The 19,403-nt window shown below is 49.8% G+C and overlaps 1 long non-coding RNA gene across 1 annotated transcript; it reads left to right on the forward strand.

The window, feature by feature from the left end:
* The first annotated feature begins 5,460 nt into the window (after positions 1-5,460).
* On the forward strand, positions 5,461-19,175 carry LOC120406813. Its single transcript, XR_005599604.1, has 5 exons — positions 5,461-5,776; positions 15,198-15,329; positions 15,927-16,235; positions 17,863-18,060; positions 18,509-19,175. It is a non-coding gene; the product is annotated as an uncharacterized LOC120406813 (long non-coding RNA).
* Positions 19,176-19,403: the final 228 nt, after the last annotated feature.

A 19,403-nucleotide genomic window follows, 5' to 3' on the forward strand; every position in this document is an offset into this window, starting at 1 on the left:
ATGCTGCTGCGAGGGGTGTGCAGTGCACCCCGTTCTAAGTTGCTTAAATCCAACATTTGACCTGCAGCTCCCTGACCCCACTTACTGCTGGATACTAAGTGTATTCATGTGCCATCCTCTCAGGATCTCTAGAACGGTAGGCAGGACTGTTTTGCAGCACAGGTGAGGAAGGTGGCTGCTCTGGGTGGGTGTTAGGCAGTAGTGAAGTGGGCTGATGGCTCCATTCTTCCTAACTTTGGTAAACAAATCTGTTCCGAGACATTGAGTTCATGTGCACGGCAGCGAGGAGGTGTAATTCCTGACATGGGTAGACAGACGTGCACTAAAAATAGCAGCGTGGCCAGGAGTCTGTACCTAAGATCTCGGATGGAATTGTACTCGGGTCACTAGCCTGAGCTGCTGCCCATGCCGATCAGAGCTAGAGTGGGTACGGCTGCCCGAGCTGGGAATTACACCTCTTGGCTGCAGTATAGGCCTGTCCTTATCAGTGACAATTGCCACCATTGTAGTTCGAAACCCCAAATGCAAATTAACAGCCTTTCCCCGTGGTACTGTGCTAAGCGTGTTGTGGTGGTTGGACGGCAATTGACAAAGCAAACACCACTGGACGCTTTGCCTTTTATTTTAATAGGATTTGGGCGGCTGTTCCAGTCGCAGAATAATGCAACAGAGGGGAGCCTACGAAGGCAACAGTGAAGAAAAATCCTTGGTTTTGTCAGTCAATATTAAAACTTGTTGATTGAGTGACCTACCCTGCTGTGTCTAGCTTGGGAAACCGCAAATCAGTTTCTCTTTTTTGTATATGTGTATTTATCAATCAGAGTAAAGCTGCTTTTTTTTTTTCTGTCCTTAAGGTCTGATCTTTAAATGGGTCAGTACAGATCCAAATAGTCATACATGTAATGTGCACAGCCTCTATGCCAGCGGTGTGAGCTGGGCGCACGGGTAAACGGCCTTTTTTCCATAGGACACAGGGGCAACATCTGTTATGATTTGCTCCATGTTGCTTTGGAAACCTGCAAAATTAGCATTCCAGCAGAGGCTAATCGATATATTTCCTGGCAAGGAGAAACATTTTGTCTCCAGATTCTTGCAGTGATGGAAGCACAGGCTTGGGCCGTCACTGACTAGTGTAGCAGGAGAAGTGGATGTTTTATCTGATGTGACAGATATGTTGGTGGCCGACAGATGTGCCAGTCCTGTCGTCATTCAGTGAGGCAAGCTGCAGCTATTGACAGACAGATAGTAATTGCGCTGCTGAAGGGAGACTCAGCCAAGTCAAAACGCAACTGCTTGGGTCTGCCCAGCGACTGCCACCCTCATTTGGAGCTGTCGCCGCTTGTGCTGAGTAGAGCAAGAATTAAAAATACTACTCCAGGCTCTAAGAACAGCCAGACTTAGCTGCGGGGACGTGCTCTATAGTGCGTGAAATATCCCTGTTTGCTAATGCACGCCAACTCCTTTCTTTAATATGCAGAGGCTTCTTAGAGTTAAGAGCCATTAACTTGGGCCAAGATGTGAAAAAATGGATGCCTGTAATTAATAAATCCTCAATAAATGTCTGGATTTTCAAAAGAGCTAACCCCCCCCCCCCAGCAGCTCCCCCTGGCTTCTGGGAAGCTCGGCTGTGAGATTTTTATTAAGAATATCGGTGTGGAAAGCTTCTCAACAGCAACGTGAAGCGCAAGTTGCTGCTTGTTCATTAGTAGGATGTCTTCGCGTGTGCTGCAATTTATGCAGAGTTACTGAGTTAATGTACTTAGCTGCTTTCTGCAGGGCTTGCCTCGGTCCCATTTATTTTCCATTCTGATGATCTATGTAGAATTGGATGCTGAGCTTTGATATTTTTGTCCCTCTAAAAGAAGCCCTAATGCATGTACCTTCCTGTTCTAGCTATGGCCACTACTGCTTATTGGAGCTTGGGGGGTGTAATCATTGCATGAAGCAGGCTGAAAAGAATAGTAATGTGGGATTAAAAACTCTCATGTTAGAGAGAATATTTTATGTTCTAGCTGTTTTAGAAGCAGAGGGACGTACCTTGCAAATAGCAAGAGGTATCTCCAGAAGACTCTCTTGAATCACACTATCTATGAGCTGAATTGGGGGAGGGATAGCTCAGTGGTTTGAGCATTGGCCTGCTAAACCCAGCATTGTAAATTCAGTCCCTGAGGGGGCCATTTAGGGATCAGGGGCAAAAATCTGTCTGGGGGTTGATCCTGCTTCAAGCAGGGGCTTGGACTAGATGACCTTCTAAGGACCCTTCCAACTCTGCTATTCTATGAGTTAGGAATACCTTTCCTATTTATACTTGATTCAAAAACAAAATGACAAGGGGTTAAATAATAGTATCTAGGAATCAGGAGGGGTTTTTTGTGCACGCAAGAAAGATACACAAATTATATTTTCCTTAGAAGAACATGGGTTGCATCTGAAGAAATACAGGTGATGGTGGGGGCTGCAGATCAGAGGAAGGACAGCAGAAGTCACATTGCCAACTTGGAAAGCAAAGTTCTGGGGCAAGGAGCTTTGCCCTTGTGTCTGTAAAGAGTGTACACGCCTGTATTTCTATAGAAATGGGGCATGGAATGGCAGTGGTGACATGGATAGGAGGTGAGTGGATGGTTACATACAGAAGCTAAGGGCAGCATGGTCCTTGCATCTCTCTGTGCAAAGAGGTCAAACCTTCAGGAATCATGCGATGAAATAATCCTTGGACTGACTGCTGCTGCTGCAGCAGTTAAAGAAGTGAATGGACATGAAGTGATACAGCTTGCTCCAGGAATAGGAAAACTATACAGAACTCTTACACCTCTGCTAAGTGCTATGCAAACATTACCTGTCCCTCACCTCAGCCTGCTCCTAGGGGACAGCTGGCCATTTTCTGACGTGCAGGTCTGTGGGAACTGTTTTACAAGCAAAGGAAACCAAGTTCCCACTGTTCAGGCCAGTGGGAGAATGCTCTTCCCCATGTGCATAAAGACAGCTGGCTGGAAAGCAGGGAGTTCGGTGATATGATGGGGAGAGTCCAGCTGTTTATCCGGAGTCGCTCACTGTGCTGATGAATCTACCTTGCAGTAGCTTATGTACACAAATCCTGTGGTGGTGATGGATTAGCATCTTACAAAATAGATAATCAGAAGCAACGCACAAATAAATTGCTGGATAACTACATAAAGCTATTGCCAATTGCTTTTCCATACTGTTAGTGATATCCTAGATCACGGGTGTCAAATGGACACGCCCTGGGCTGGGTACGTGGTTTAATGTAGCTGAGGCCCACACAACCTATTTAGACTAGAGAATCTGAACTTTTCTTTAAACCAAAGTTGGTTTTTGGCCCTCCTGGGTGCATAGATGTGGCCTCTGTTACTAGCTGGCAGGTTAAGCAATACCATGGTGTCTTCCTGAGTCTGCAGCAACAGCCAGTGTTACAGAGGCAAGTCTGCTCTCTGAGTGCACAATCAGCCATTGACACGTGCCCATGGCCAGCTAGGACCAATGCTGGGGCACTGTGCACCTCTGCCAGGGCGTACCTAATGTTGAACATGTGTCTTTGAAGTGAGGGGGGAGGAGGGGAAAAGCTGCCTTTGATTCAATACAGCACTTCTCTGTTTAGCACAGGCTGAGGTATGCGACTCTGACCGGTCAGGGCCAGGGTGGACATTTTGTTTCTGTGCTGTCCAGAATGAGAAGGGAATGCATCTGGGTCCCCTCTCCCCATTGCTTGGTTTCCTTAGAGAAATATCAGGCTTCTGCATCAACTGGCACCTGCTGCCTCTTCAAGTATCTCTAGAGTACACCTGGTCATGCATTTTTGTGGAAAAATTTAAAATTATTTTCATTTGCCAGGTTTAGAAGAGAAACAAGTTCTTGTTAACTTGACAACTTTTGTAGACAGGGTTTTCTTCCTGTTTCTACTTTTTCCTCCTCCTCTTCTGTCACAGAAAAAAGGAGACAAAAGAGGGGAGAAAAGGGAAAAAAAATAGAAAATATTTACTGGTTTTAAGAAAGCAAAAAACCAAACAGAACAAAATCCTGCCCAAAAACAAACTTAAAAACACCCCCCTTTTTTTTTAAGGGGAGGGGTTGTTTTTGATAAAAGGCCATTTTTCAAGAACAACAACAACAAAATGTTTGACAGTTCTGGACCAACTCCATGCTTTTGAGAGTCAGGGTGCTCTCTGAGCATTGCCTGGCTTTGAATTGCTCCAAGCAAATCTGTGAGGATCCACTTATGCCTTTCTGTATACTTCACCCAAGTGAAATAGCTAGACCCAATCAAGGGCTAGGTATTCTGTGTGCCGTCTTCCTTGGCCAAATTCCGCTGTGCTAAATAAATAAAAATGGTAAAAGGGGTCTTCTTTTATTTCTTTAGATTCATATGATGATGTTTAGGCTTTTGATGTTAAATAAAAATATGGATCAAAAAACTATCCCTCCAACTAGATAAGTCATGCCTGGCAAGCTAATCCAGCCTTCCCCTCCAGCTCTTCAATGTCTTCAAAGGTCTGGGGAGAAAGCCATGGGCCTTAAAGGCCTAGGTGAGTTCACACCAAGTTGGGAGTGAACTCCAGTGCTCTGGGATTCTCCATTTATACCAGCAGGGCTTCAGCTCAGGTGCTTCCGCTGATCTTAGCTGTGGAAAAAGCAAAACTCCCACCTGCTCTATGCAATCCTAACACTGGGGTTCCAGAGGCATGGCTCTGTCTCATCCATCTCGTTCATCTGCTCCGACAGCTTTGGCAAGTACAGGCAGCTGTCAAGGTGCTTCAGTGGGGTTTGACACAGGCCCAGATTTTGCCTTGTCAGATTTACTGTGTTTATAAGTCCACTAGCAACAATGCTCATCCTTTACCATACACCCATGTCGAGAGCAATACAAGCGTTTGGAAGGGACCATTGTTATCACTGCATCTGAGCTTCATAGCACTGGCCAGACATTATCGGCCAGTGATTTCTGCATCAAGGCCAATAAGCGGGTGAGCTGTAGTGTAGCAGATAGATTCTAGGTACAGTTGGAGGTAATGTGCCAGAATAATTGTTTATATCATTAAAAAGCGAGGGTGTCTCCTGTGGATTTCTTGGGTTCCCTGTTCATCTTGCTTGCTGCCTGCGGTGCAGGCCTGCTGGGTGGTGGGGAAGGTATTCCACTAGATCTGGTTGGAAATTTTCCAACAAAACAGGTTTGTCACATCCCAAATTTCTCCTGAAAACAAGTCAGCTTTAATGAACTTTCAGGGAATCCCAGGAAGGGTTTCTGCATAGACTTGCCTGCCTCCCTGGCTGCCAGCTCTCTGGGGGGGCTGAGGGGGAGAGCCTGGTCATGTGGGACACTCCCAGGTTTCCTGGTGCTATGACAGGCCTGTCTTACAGACTGCCAGGGTCCTTGGCTTCCAGGGTCTGTGGCTCTGGAAGTCCTGGCTTAAGCCGAGGGTCCCAGCTCCATGGCAGGAAGCATGGAAGCCCCAACTTTGATGGGGGCTCAGCTTCTGTCTCTGTAGCAGAGAGCCTGGAAGCCCTGAGATCCCTGCTCTAGCCAGGGCTCTTAGACTAGGCCTGGCAATCCGGTAGGCAGGTTGCCCCTTTGGGACACCGAGGGTTAAACAGCTGGCTTGCTTTCTGAGTGGGCCTCAGTCAGGGCAGGTGAGCCTCATCTCCTAATCTGAATCATCCCAGCACTGCAGCCACCTGCTCCCCTTCCCCTTGCAGGCGGTGCTGGGAGACCAGAGCAGGGGAAAGCACAGAGTGGGGTTGAGGTGGCTTGGAAAGGAGTTTGGTAAGTACTTGCTTTTTTTTTTTTTTTTTTTTTTAAATAAGGGTCAATAACTATGTTATTGTTTGTGTTCCCTGCTTGAGTCTGAGCAGTGCAATGAGTTTGTAAGTCATCTCTGATGGTCTCTGTCCTGGCTCTGGGTGCATCCCCTCAGGCGAGAGGCTGTGGGCTTTTATTTCTCCAGGGGTGGAATACTGCAATTCTCCCTCCCTCAGCCTGGGCTCCTGCACCTTCTGTATCCTCCCTATTTACCCAGCAGGTCCCACTCTGTCCAGACCACGTGTGGATCTTCCCTGTGTGGGAGTCTGTGAGCAGGGGCGAGCGCAGCAACCAGGCAGCCTTCTGAAACCACAGGCTGCTTGTCCTCTCAGCAGCAACCCAGCGTAAGAGAAACAAAGGCTTTTAAACCAACCAAGAGTCTGTCCCGTCCCCCCATTCTGTGATGGTGACCTAGGCAGGCCTAAATTCTAATGCCAGTCCCCAGCCCTGGGTGTCCTGCTTTCTCCAGCAACCCCCTTGGCTCTGGAAACAGGGACTCCCACTTCACCCAGCCAGAGTTTCTATGCTCTTGGCAGTTTCCAGGCTTTTAGCTTTGCTTGTCAAACCAGGCTCCTCAGAGTCACTGGCTCTTACCTTCCTGGTTGGGTTTTCCTTATATTGGTTTCATTTTATGGGGGGACTATATTAATACTGTTGAGTCTGAACTCTTTATGAACTGAAACTTAACTCAGACTACATGTCTGTGTCTGAAACTTTTAATCAAAAGCTTTGACCTGCGAACTACTCATGACTCTTCCCCTCCCAATAAGTAGCCATAAGTAGCCACCTCCTCTTTTATCTTCTCCAATTTACATTTTAACCTGTTTTATCCTGTAGAATCTTGATTGATTATGCATGACCATTATGATCTGTTAATCACTTTGTTTACTTCTGTGTATAAACATTGATGCTCACCCCTAATAAACTTGCCACACTTACTCCAAAGCTTGGCTCTTAAGCTAAGGATGGTGTGAGCCCGTTGATCAACGAATTGTTGTCTGGTCTCTGACAGATCTCTGAGCCCTATACCAACTCCGCACAAACTCGGGTGCTGGAGAGGTGAGTGACTGCTTTTTTACCTAACAATTTTGCCTCTGTCCAGTGGTCAGACCACTCATATATTGGCAGGCGCCATGGGAGATTTCTCCCAGCCAATTCAATATTGAAGCAGGATAAACGCCAGTTGGAGGGCTCCTGTCAGACACCATGGGTCAAGGGACTAGCGTGCCTCTTGAGAGTCCGCTGGGGATTGTAAATAAGTTATGGAATGAAGGAAACTCCCAGTACAGACAGGAATGTCTAGGAGGAAGTTGTACACACTGTGTGTAAGGAATTGGACTGGGTATAGAGATGAGGTGGCAGGCTGCCTTAAGAGGAGTAAGGAGCCAGATCGAAAAGACCATCCGGGACAGTTATGTTACTGGTTTTGTTGGGACACAGCAGCAGAGCTGTGGAAATCTTTAAAAATTATGGCAGTCAGGTATTCTTCCGAGTGAACCTCCATGTTATTTCGATGAAGGGTGTAAACCACGGCGTGTTTTAACTCGTCAGTTGGTCCCCACTGCACCTGCCCCTATTCCTCCGCAAGGACTCTCCAGAGTGCAGAGGGGAATCTGCAGGACTCCAGATTGGAATCTCTGCAGAGGGATAAGGAGGAAATGGAGGCACACCTCGGAAGAAGTAATTACTAGGCAAAAGATCAAGCAGCTGCAGCAGGATGCATACTACTCTTATTTCGTTTTTGTGAATCAGTCAGTAAAGTTTCGCCCTGGTTGGGGAGGTGAGTCAGTCACTTCAGTGTTGGACGTAGCTGATTTTGCATGGGAGAAAGAAAAAAGGAAGAATATAAGTTGATGGCTTTAGCTTTTGCGGTGGTATTTGAGGCAGAAGCCGTGGCCGTGGCAGGATTTCAGGGTGCTCGGGAGAGGGTCCACTTTAAACCAGATACTACACCAGGGACGAATACACTCCTGCACCACCAGCCCAGCCCGTTCCTCAGGCCTGGATCAACTACGGGCAACAGCAGCAGCTGCAGCGAACTCAGCCTTCTCAATGAGGCAAACAATGTGATGGTCTTATTTCCTTAATGTCTTTCTCACTTTCTCCTCCCAGCAAAGAGCCTCATCTAACCCTTTCAGTCCAGGGACTGCCTGTCTGTTTCCTCATTGATACTGGAGCTACTTTCTCTCTTTTAAATCATGCCCCCTCTCCTGGCTATCCTCTGAGGTTAAAACTGCAACTGGGGTGGAAGGCAATCCACAGTCTCTGGGACTCACTTTGCCTCTAAATGTTATTTATGCTGATAAATGTTTTTCTCACCGTTTTCTTTTTTCCAGCTTGTCCGATCCCTTTGATGGGCGGGATTTATTCTGTAAGCTTGAGGCTACTTTAACCTGCACTCCTGAAGATTATTGATGACAGTGTTACTGACCTCACTGACTTGCCTTCAACCCTCTGGGAATTTCTGACACTGATGTTGGCCTGCTCCTTTCAGCAGAGCCAGTAAGGATTCAAGTGAAGCCCTCCTTAGCCCCCGTCAGTCCCCCAATACCTGTCGCTGGAAGCCGGGAAGGCATCCACCCCATTGTCGAGGGATTCATTGCACCCTATACTGCCTGTCAAAAGCCTCCTAAAAGGGATCTACGGGTTATTAATCAGTATGTGGTCCCTCTTCATGCAGTAGTTCCTGATCCAGCTACTATCATCAGCCAAATCCTGGGAAGCTGAATGGTTCACTGTTATTGACTTAAAATCAGCCTTTTCAGCATTCCTGTGCACCCAGACTCTCAATATCTCTTTGGTTTCACCTGGGAGGGACAAAGTTATGTCTAGACAGCCCCACGATTTTCAGCCAATGCGGATCCACGTTAGTAGATGACATCCTACTAGGTAACCACAAAGAAGCCTTCTGCATCGATGGTAAGGCACTTTTATTATACCTACACACCAGAACAAGATTCAGTGGGTCTCACAGGACAAATGGACCCAGTCTGCATAAAGACTATCCAAAACTGCCCTCTGCCAAACACCAAAACAACTTCGAGGTTTCTTAGGATTCCACCGACTCACTGCTAACCTTGCTCTGACCCTTTGCAGTGGTCCCCAGACACAAAAGCCTTTCAGTTTACTCAGGACAGTGGTGGCCTCCATGTCTCTAACCCCATCCTGCACCCGGACTGGGGCAGCAGCTGCCTGCTCTGATCCAAAAGAGAGAGCCTGACCTGGGTCATTACCACGGGTCTGCCTCTCCTCTTGCTCTCAGCCCGTGTGGGCCCCTTAATCCAGCTACCTTGCTTCCTGACCTGCCAGTCCTCCAGGATCAGCACGACTGTGTGGAAGTAGTCTGCAGCATCTTACAGATAAACGACAACCCTGATTGCATCCTTATGCAGTCACCTCTGAATGGGACATTCAAGAGCGCCTCCACTGCAGGCAACTTTTTACTGATAGCAAGTATGCGGTATGCTCCAGGCATTCAACCCTACTGCCTGTCAATAGTGAAAGCATGCAGCATCATGTCAGCGAAATGGACCTGCTCCGCCTCTTAACAAAATTAGTGGAAGACCCATTTCAACATCTTCAAATTGACTTTGCAGATATGTACTGCTGCCACAGTGGCGAAGATCCTCCAGAGACATTGTACATTGGCTAAATACTGTCAGGAAACAGGGTTAAAGTGGCCTCAGGTACTTCCTTGGTCCTGTTTCACCTTCGCACTCGCCCCCAACCGTGTTATTGGGATTATCCCTGAACTGCTCTATGGACATCTGATGTTTCACTATTGGGAAGTTTTCCCAGACCGTGCCCACTAGAAGAACAGATCCACCGTTTACTGGACCCCACAGGGTCTTTTAACAACCCAGACTGCAGTGTTCCTGGAGGAGGAGCACCTGATTTGAAAAAAAGCTCCCTGCCCCAGTTAGCTTGCAAAAACAATGACTTTGACTTTAGACATAGCAGGAGGGACTTGCGAGGGACTTGCATAAATGAAGAATGCTGTGTTTTTGTCTGACACTTTTCAACGTACCAAACATCTAAGGAAATGGCTAAGAACTACTCTCTCTGGCAGCCACCTTATGATTGGTTTGCCTGGATTTGGGTGGGTTAAAAACCTCTTCATAGTAATCCTTATAATACTGTGTTGCTGTATTCAGTGTGTTCCTCCTCATAAACTCATGTGGGTCAGTTTATTCTTTTCGTTGGCCCAGGCTGAAATTGCTGTTGGTAAATAGTTATCCCAATAGCTACAAATGGAGGAATGTTGAGTCTGAACTCTTTATGAACTGAAACTTAACTCAGACTACATGTCTGTGTCTGAAACTTTTAATCAAAAGCTTTGAACTCATGACTCTTCCCCTCCCAATAAGTAGCCATAAGTAGCCACCTCCTCTTTTATCTTCTCCAATTTACATTTTAACCTGTTTTATCCTGTAGAATCTTGATTGATTATGCATGACCATTATGATCTGTTAATCACTTTGTTTACTTCTGTGTATAAACATTGATGCTCACCCCTAATAAACTTGCCACACTTACTCCAAAGCTTGGCTCTTAAGCTATGATGGTGTGCGTTGATCAATCAGAATTGTTGTCTGGTCTCTGACAGATCTCTGAGCCCTATACCAACTCCGCACAAACTCGGGTGCTGGAGAGGTGAGTAGGACTTGCTTTTTACCTAACAATACCACAAAATAGCTTAATAACCAGGGCACCATTTTCCTACCTCATTTCAGGGCAGCTCTACTTCTGCCACAATGTGCATCACAGCCTGGCCTGTGGTAAGGTGTCTTCCCAGCCACTCCCTCCTCATTCAGCTAACGCAAGGTTAACCCTTTTTTCATTCTTGTGTCCTGTAAGAAATCTCCTGTTTGCAGGGAATTTTCGCTCTCACTTTTTTCTTTAAGACTAGAAAGAAAAAAGAAAAGGTTGTGGGGGGGGGAGACCTCATTTTACAACTGATTTCCCCCTGAGCTTGATGGCTTGTGACTCACCATATCCCAGTCCAGCGTTGCCACCTGGGCTTGTGAGTTCCTTGCTCTGGCGATGTCCAGCTTGTTGAGCTTAGAAACTCTGTCCGCTTCAGAAGCGTTTGTAAATTCTTTAGGCCGTGGGGGGGGGGGGGGTATTTGTAAGTGCCCCTGTTGCACCTAACGGATGAGTCATGTTCAGAATGGGTATAATCCCCTAGAAAAATACTTCTGCCTGGGTATGGAGTTGTTGACTTTGACCTTAAAGACTGAACTCACTTTCTTCAAATGTGACCTGGCTTTTAAAGCTTCTCTGGGCTAGCTCCAACCAGCTGAAGGCTGACTTCAGTACCATTACCCCTGGCTAAAGGGGGCAATACCATTGCAGTCACTGGGGCTTTAATGTATTTACATAGGGGGAGCTGAGAGACCATTTGGTTGTGGGTCCAGAACTCCTGGCTTCAGCCGCTTTGGATTGTGTGAGCACAAACGTCCAGCCTGACCGTGGCAGAGGGAAGTGTGAGGGTTTGTCTGTGGATTCTGTCCAGTAACCCTGATAGCAGAACTGGGCTAGTTCAAACTTTCCAAACCTTTCCATGTGATTCCAGGCCTTGAAAATTTCAGTGCCCCCTCCCCGCAATTTGTTTGGTTCTGAATAGCATGTGAATATGGGCAAATAGAAACCGCTTCTTGGCTTCTGTTGGGGGCGTGTTGACTTGAGCCGGGAATTGCATATTAATCAGTTAGGGTCCGTCTACATTGCATTGTGAATCCAGGTCTGAGGGCCCCGGGCTTGTGGGCTTGGTGTTTGCTCAAGTGTGGGCTTGGATTCACACTGCACTGTAAACCCGGGCTTACAATTTCTTGGGCCCAGGTCTCTGGGCCATGCTAACTGTGACGCTGCGCTCTGTATGAGTTTATGAAAGTAGGCTGATGAGTGTGAATATAATGTAACTGGAATATGCTTCATGCCAAAGGTTTCTTGTAAGGTATCATTACAAAGCTGCTCATCTACGGAATGTGGGCATCATATTTGTATAAATGTATCACTCTTCTAGCAATATGAAATATAACTCTGAGGGTCTATTGTAATTATGCAAAGTGTGGGCCATTAATGGTGGTTTGGAATCTAAATGGCTCCCATCAACCAGGACAATTGACTGTGGATGGCTCTGTTTGCAGGCAAGCCTTCCTGTGAGTCAGGCAGGGAGGAGTGAAGGGGGTCTTACAGTGACATGTGACCATGTCACCTGGTACTGAAATCCATCTTAAGCCTGGTGCTTTTCCATTTAGAAGGGGGGGACCCAGAGAGACACAAGATTCCTGCCTTGTGCCAAAGATGTATGAGGGGATGGAACAGAACAAAGGAGGCTGCAATCATGAGAAATCCCCTAGTTATCACCTGAGCTGGAACAAGGGCTGTACCAGGGGACAGGATTGTGCCCAGACTAGGGAGGCGTCCAGTCTGTGATAGAAGCTTATTGAAACATCTGAGGGTGAGATTTTATCTGTATTTAGTTTCCTACTGTATTAGGCATAGACTTGCATGTTTTGTTTGGGTTTGCTGGGTAATTCACTTTGTTCTGTCTGCTATTACTTGGAACCACTTAAATCCTACTTTCTGTATTTAATAAAATCACTTTTTACTTATTAATCCAGAGTGTGTATTAATACCTGGGGGGCAGGGGGCAAACAGCTGTGCATATCTCTCTATCAGTGTTATAGAGGGCGAACAATTTGAGTTTGCCCTGGATAAGCTTTATACAGGGTAAAACGGATTTATTTGGGGTTTGGACCCCATTGGGAGTTGGGCATCTGAGTGTTAGACAGGAACACTTCTTAACCGGCTTTCAGTTAAGTCTGCAGCTTTGGGGTGCGTGGTTCAGACGCTGGGTCTGTGTTGGGGCAGACGGGAGTGTCTGGCTCAGCAGGACAGGGTGCTGGAGTCCCAGGCTGGCAGGGGAAAGCAGGGGCAGAAGTAGTCTTGGCACATCACTTGGCAATCCCCCCCCAGGGGGTTTCTGTGATCCAACCCATCACACTAACGTGTCCACACTGCACTACCAGGGCCGCCAAGGATTCAGGAGGCCTGGGGTCTTTGGCGGCAGGGGGCCCCTGCCGCCGAATTGCCACCGAAGACCCAGCACTTCGGCGGCGGGTCCCAGGGCGGAAGGACCCCCTGCCGCCGAATTGCCGCTGAAGACCTGGAGTGGAGGATGCACCGGGGGCCCGGGCCCCGCGAGAGTTTTCCGGGGCCCCCAGAGCGAGTGAAGGACCCTGCTCTAGGGGCCCTGAAAAACTCTTGTGGGGGCCCCTGCAGGGCCTGGGGCAAATTGCCCCACTTGCCCCTCCTCTGGGCAGCCCTGTGCACTACCCAGTCCCGACTCACCTCTGCAGCTTGACCTGTGTCCCCCTGCAGAATGACGAGGCTTGGACTCAAGTCACGGCGGAACGTGGGCTCTGAGCTGCCCCCTAGCAGAGTCACAGGACCTGAGCCAGGTCAGACTGGTTTGTTGGTAGATGGGAGGGTGGCTCGGGCTCAAACCTGGGCTAGCATGCAGTGTAGACACACCCTTAGTTACCAGGTCTGTACGTCTAGCCCAGACAAGGCAGACTTGCTTGCTGCTAGCTGTGCTTAACCCTCGGTTGCATACAATGGGTGTGTCCTGGAGCACCAGTTTGTCCTGTCTCCGTTACACTCCAGTCCTTTTAGTGGATACGTCACGTGTGAATTAAAATGTGTGAGAACATTCCTAAAAGCCTGAGTGTAGGCGAGCCCTCGGACTGGGGATCTGCCAGCCCTGCTGGTGTCAGGCTCCTGCCCCCGGCATGCCAGCACTGGCTCCGTTGTACATGGGTGACCCTGGGTCCTTACTGGCACATCAGGGCTGTGCTGACATCTAAGGTTTTGCAGTGTTGCTGGGGTGCTGTGAACCCTGATCCTTTTACCCAGCCTGGGATCAGGCCCTCAAGCAGCATACGATTTCTGACCAGTGACAGGTGCTACCGCCCCAGCCTGCCAGTAAATGCAGCTACTGACCAGGTCCCCCTCTCCCGTGGTTGCCATGATGGTCCCTGCTGGCCATTGGCCCCCCTCTGTCCTAGCTACCAGCTTCCCCGGGTGCTGTAGGTTCTACCCACGCTGCTCAGCAATCTCCCCCCAACCTGTGGCCGCTCCCCAGCCAATGACCAGTGCTGTCTCCCAGAAACCACAGCATTCCCCCCCCCGCCCCCCCAGGCGCGCTGTGCTCAGCTGGCTCTCAGGGCGCTGGCGCCCCGTCCCGGGGATGGAGACGCTGACCCTATCCCAGCTCTGCGGGAGCTCACTTTGCTATGAGCTGGGTGGAGCAGGAGGGAGCGTGGTGAGGATTTGCCAGGCAGTCTGGAGACCCTCAGACTTACGCAGGCTAGACAAGGGATTCCTCTGCTGACTCTGGGCTGGAGCCCTCCGGCTGCCCTGCTCCCGGTGGGCAAAGCAGGAACAGGAGTCGGGCTGCCTCAGTCCCCCTTCCTCGAGCCCCAGGCTGGTCTGTGCACCACCAACCCACCGCCATGGCCTGACCCTGGGGATTACACGCTTGAAGGCGTTTCCAGTGGGGAGGTTGCTGACTCCTCCCTGGCCCCACGCTCATCCTGCCCCAGTGGCTACTGAGTGGCAGCTGAACTAAGCAGAGGTGGGAGTCACTAGGCAGTGGGGGAGCTGTAGGGTATAGCTTCTCCTGTGCTGCATGGCCCCGCTTGGGTACTGGGGGAGCCTGCTGGTTACAGGGCAGGGGAGTGCATGGCCCTTAGCCCAGCTAGAAACTGGGGAGCACCATTGATTCCTGCCAGCAGAGGGCACCCAAATGCTTCCATTGCGATGAAACGTGTTCCCCATGGCATAGCCGGCTCCTGCCCTTAGCAGGCTGGCTTCTTCCTCAGGCTCCGGCCTGGAGGGAGCTGGATTGTTACTCTGCATAACAGCGCCCGGAACAGGGCAGAGCCAGCACGTGCTACCCGCATCAGACAGGCCTCGGCTTCCATGCTCATCCTTCAAGCAGGCCAAAGGAGCGGCCCGTCAGGGGTCACCTGCACCATTACAGTATTAACCACGGGTGCCTTCAGGGGGCATCGCCCCACCCCACCCCAGTCCCAGCTGCAGAGAGGTCTGGCTGCCCCATTCCTGGAGCAAGCGAGTCTGCAGCGTTCTGGAGGTGGACAATGTGTGAATCCTGTAAAGGAAAAGCTGCTTATCAGCTTGAGAATATTTGAGGTTGAAGTACCCATGAGGGCATCACATATGTGAAAAATTGGGATGGGGTGGGGGGTAATAGGAGCCTATATAAGAAAGACCCAATAAGCGGGATTGTCCCTATAAAATTGGGACATCTGGTCACTCTGCGCTGCACTGTGTGTCTCATTTCCAATTCATCCAACAGGTGTATCCAAGTGGAGTAGCTGCTGCCAGTGGTGCGGAGGGCACTCTTGGCGCTGGAAATCCCTATATCCTGGGGTCTGCGGCCCAAAATCCGAGGCACTCTAAGCGGTGGTGCTGGGGAATGTCAGGCTAGGTGGGTCAAATCCTGCTTCCATGATGTCAAAAGCTGAACTACCGTGTGTGAGACCAGATTCTCTTACCCCTGAAATCGGTGGGAGTGGAGGTCCCAGGCAGAGGGGGTGGAGTTGCAGCAGCCAACAGGAGGGTGGCGGGTACTAGCTTTTGGCAGCTAAAGAGGCTTTTATAGTCTAATTTTAATTGCTCTCCTGGTCCGGCTCCGACGCTGCGCCCTCAGCATATTAGTTCCATCCTGGCAGACTCGCGCTGAGCTGCTGACATGGCGTTTGCACTGACACGCTCTTCCCTTTGAACTTGGCCCTGCAATGCTGATGTAAAATGAGCCTCTCCAGGGGAGGTCTCCATCTGTGGGGAACGCCGTCCGTGAGCACCAGCTTAGTGGCCCCAGAACTCGAACTCGGCACTCTCTTTTAAAGTAACGTTTGTCAAGCCCTACTGACCCCCTCATCCCGACTGGCTAAGTCACAAGAGGAATCTACCTTGTAGGCTGTGTGAGGTGCTCACGTTCCAACTCTGGGACATGGGGCAGCAGCGCCTGCAGAGAATCTACCTGGTGTGACTGCCTCTTACCCAGTTCACTCTACTCTTGCAGCTGGGCCAGCACAGCTAATGGTGTCTCAAAGGTCTGTTGCTGGTTTGTGATGCTCCTCTTCTAGATCAATCAATAAATGGCCATTTGTAGCCATGTGGACTTTTGGCCTGGAGGTCACAAATACCTGTTGGTGGGGCATCACGCCGCCTCTGAAGTGACAGACTCTCTTCATTAACCTCGGTCTGGGTGAGCAGTCCCTGATCTGACGCAGCCAGGAGCATCGCTGTACTGGGAGAAGCATGAAACTGGAGCAGGGAGGCCAAGCCGCAGGGTGTTGGCTCTGCTGGAGGCTGTGACTCCACTGATAAGGTAATCCGGCCCTGCTGCTCCTTGAGGCTGGGGGCGGGGGGGCTGGTAACTCACTCCCAGCCAGGGCCGTGGAAACAGCTGCATTACCCCTCCAGACTGGAGGATACAATGGAAATCGGAGGGGGTGGAAGGTGTAGAACTTGGTGGCCAATCCACCAAGGGCCTCTCAGTACTCGGGGTTTTAACCCTTAGCACTGTAAGTGCCTTCCTGGGGCCTCACTAAGCCCTGCGAGGCCCCTAGCTAGAACGGGGATTCTCCTTGTATTGGCGTTGAGTGGGTTCCAGCTCCCTGTCTGGGGGGGAGGTGCTAAGCGTGCCCGGCTCGTGCATCTCCTTCTTTGTGTAGCAGCAGGTCTAGCTAGCCCAGCGTCCTCGAGGTCCGGGCTCCTTCTGGGCCCACGCAGAGCCCAGTGGCCATCTAAGGCCTCGCAGCACAGAGGCCCCTCTGTGCTCTTGGCTCTGCTGGGCCTGGGGTACCCACGTCTAGGCATGTCCTCCCCTGAAGGCCTTGCTGGGACAGCGGGTCGTGACTTGGTCCCCTGAGACCAGCAGGGGCCGGGCACAGGGTGAGTCATGTCCTGACATGAAGAAAGGGCCAGCAGTACGGTGCCAGACGTGCGCTCTTGTGGAGAGATGCTGCAGGGCGTGACCCTAATGCCACAGACTAGGTGCCCCCCTCCTACTGCAGAGACCCTGGGGAGGACTGTGTTGTCTGCTCTCCCAGCCTGTCCCGGCTCTGGTCGCCATAGATATCCATCCATCCATCCTTCCGTTCTTTCCCATGAACTCCAGGAGCTTTTTGAAGGAGAAAATGCCTCCACTCGTCACTGTCTTGCCACAAACTGTGCCCGAACCCCTAACTCTGCTCAGGTGTGTTCTGGTAATAGAGGCTGGCACCTGCTGGGCAATGCCAGCATTGCATTAGTCTCTCCTACTCTCCCGGGCTGGTCTCGTAATGCCCATGGGAAACACCAGCTGTGATACGGGGATCGTGCACCTCCTGTCTTCAAAATTAGGTCTTCTGGATACAATTCCCTTCTCGCCAGAGGGGCGCTAGGCCGATGTTTGAGATGTTCCTGGGGAGGAAGCAGGGTGTGGTGGCATGGCCGCTGGACTAGGACCTGGCTTCTATTCCTGGCTCTGCCACTGATTGGCTGTGTGTCCTTGGGTGTGTCATTTCACCACGCTGCCGGTTTCCCCTCTCACCCTTTGCCTTGTCAAGTCTGGCTGCAGACTCCTGAGGGTGGAGAGGCTCTCCCTGGGCACGTACAATATCTAGCACAATGGGGCTTTGATCTACCTTACACTGCATACGAATACAGCGTTCCCCCTTGTGTCTCCAGTACCAGGCACGCTAGTGTGGAGCTTGCAGGCTCTGTAGGCTGCAGCTACCAGAAGGTGACCTGCTCACACATGTATGTGAGTGGGTTTGACATTCTACCCGCTGCTGTAATATAATGAACTTCCTTCAGCATTCTCCCTGCATAAAAAGAGGGGACGCTTTGGCTTTTCTTGCGGGGGCTGGGGTTTGAATGGTGTTGGAAGTGGGGGAGCAAAGAGAGAGGCTCATTTCTGGGAATTAGAACAGTCAAGCTAATTTTTGACTGTCCCTCTTGGTGTCTCAAAGGCCTGTGTAACAAGCACCGGAGATCAGGGATGGAGCCTCTGAAGCAGATGGAGGGAGTTACGGAACTGCTCTCCCTCAGACTATCAGTAAGGACACTCCTTTTCCGAAGGATGATGTTTAGCACATTCTGGGAGAGGGTTGATCTCTCCTGAAAGATACCGGTTTAGAACAGGACACCTTCTTCTGTTGTGTAACCAGGTAACAAAACACGGGCTCATGTTACTTGCAAACGAGGCATTTGACGTAATGCAAGCGTTGCCAGGGTTATTATCTGTGTTTAGTATTTGGGAGGTCAATACATGGCTAAAGCAAGGGAAGTCTTGACCCAGGTCATTCTGCACGGGACCCAAACCTTTTCAGGAACTACTGCTGGCCCACTTCCAGCAGTACACTGCGTGTCTCTGCAAACCAATGGAGTTAAAGGACAGACGTGATGAGTCCATCTTGTCCCCTGCCATGCAAAGTGTGGTCCTTTTACCCAGGACTTGCACTAGATTCGATGGGGATTTGTGAGCTGTGACACAATGTCAGCTCTTTGCTGCCTCCTTGTGGTGCCATGCAGCCATGAGACACAGCTGCAGGGGACAGTCTGCAGAGGAATTAAGTCCCCTAGGGGGGAATGATTGTTCCCTATATTTTATTCCAGGGGTTGCCCATGGAGGTACCCAGAGGATCCACGTTCTGAAGCTTTGGCTCTCCACAGGACCCACAATAGATAGAAGATGTTAACACAGATGCCCCATGCCTCCTCTCCATCGCCCTGGCCCCAAAGTCAGGTGCTTTGCAAAAAAAAAAAAAAAAGTGCCACCAGCGGGGGAAAAGGCCGGATTGCTCTACAAGACATGCATTTCCTTCTGGGGGCGGGGGCGGGGGAATGTAAAGAAGCCCGATTTTGGCCCTGGGATTTGGCAAAGCAGAGCGGCTCACTGAAAAGGGTCAGTTTCCCCAGTGCTAGGGAAAATGTGTTCTCGGAGCCCATACTAAATAACAGCAGCATGACTCGTGGTCCTGTTACTCCGCAGCCAAAACTGCTCCATCTCAATCACCCCACAGAGCGGGAGTAAAGCAATTGTATTCAGACACCTGCAAGATCAACATTTCCTGTCTAGGAAATATGTCTTGGCTTGAAGTTTATTTTCCTTTCGCATTTACCTGAGGCAGCCATTGCTCTGTGGCAAGGGTCTGTTCCTCTGACATTACAAAAATGCTTTTGCATTGGCGTTTGTCATTTACCAGGGTTGAAAACGGGCATTGAGGAAATGCCCTTCTGTTAATCTCTTCTTGGACAGTCCTCATAACACACCCCACGCTGTAATCAATCACTGTAAAATCATGAGAGAAACCTCCTGTGTGTGTGTGTAAATAAATAAAGTGACTGATATGACTACATCCCCTTTGTATATTTGCCAACAGGTATTTTTCTCCTCTAAAACACAGTGAAATAAAAATCCCCTAAAATATTCACATGTATTTAAATGAAAATGGCAAAAAGCCTCTGACCAAAAACTAGAATTGAAATATAAAAAATCGACTGCCTGAGC

This window comes from Mauremys reevesii, linkage group 5 (genome assembly GCF_016161935.1).
Source record: "Mauremys reevesii isolate NIE-2019 linkage group 5, ASM1616193v1, whole genome shotgun sequence".
Classification (NCBI taxonomy): Eukaryota; Metazoa; Chordata; order Testudines; family Geoemydidae; genus Mauremys; species Mauremys reevesii.